This window comes from Eschrichtius robustus, chromosome 16 (genome assembly GCF_028021215.1).
Source record: "Eschrichtius robustus isolate mEscRob2 chromosome 16, mEscRob2.pri, whole genome shotgun sequence".
Taxonomy (NCBI): Eukaryota; Metazoa; Chordata; class Mammalia; order Artiodactyla; family Eschrichtiidae; genus Eschrichtius; species Eschrichtius robustus.
The window spans coordinates 78068521-78069251 of record NC_090839.1 but is presented as its reverse complement, the minus strand read 5'-3'; the positions used below and the strand labels follow the sequence as shown (position 1 = coordinate 78069251).

Below are 731 nucleotides of genomic sequence, written 5' to 3'. Positions count from 1 at the left end.
AGTAAGTTTGATTAACAGATGAAAAACAACAACAACAACAACAGGCACCAACTGTGCAGGGGTCTCTCCTAATCCTTAGTAACAAAAACCTGATTGTACAGTTGGGGTGTTATAAGGGCTGTATAGTCAAAGAGGGACTGGTCTGACTTGAGATTTCTTTAATCTAGCTTCCCATTCTTGGTAGGATTGGGAAAGGCAGTACTATTTTTAAAAATCATTTAAGAGTTCCACAAAAATAAAGACTATACTTTCAGGGATCATTTCTATAGTTTGTTACTAGAGAAGTCTCGAAAACCATAACTCAAAAAGAGTCATGTACCACAATGTTCATTGCAGCTCTATTCACAATAGCCAGGCCATGGAAGCAACCTAAGTGTCCATTGACAGATGAATGGATAAAGAAGATGTGGCACATATATACAATGGAATATTACTCAGCCATAAAAAGAAATGAAATTGAGTTATTTGTAGTGAGGTGGATGGACCTAGAGTCTGTCATACAGAGTGAAGTAAGTCAGAAAGAGAAAAACAAATACTGTATGCTAACACATATATATGGAATCTAAAAAAAAAAAAAAATGGTCATGAAGAACCTAGGGGCAAGACAGGAATAAAGACGCAGACCTACTAGAGAATGGACTTGAGGATATGGGGAGGGGGAGGGGTAAGATGTGACAGAGTGAGAGAGTGGCATGGACATATATACGCTACCAAACGTAAAATAGATAGCT

The 731-nt window shown here is 37.8% G+C and overlaps 1 pseudogene; it reads left to right on the top strand.

The window, feature by feature from the left end:
* The first annotated feature begins 238 nt into the window (after window positions 1-238).
* LOC137750801 (small nucleolar RNA U3) lies at window positions 239-312 on the top strand (annotated as a pseudogene).
* The last annotated feature ends 419 nt before the right edge of the window (window positions 313-731 follow it).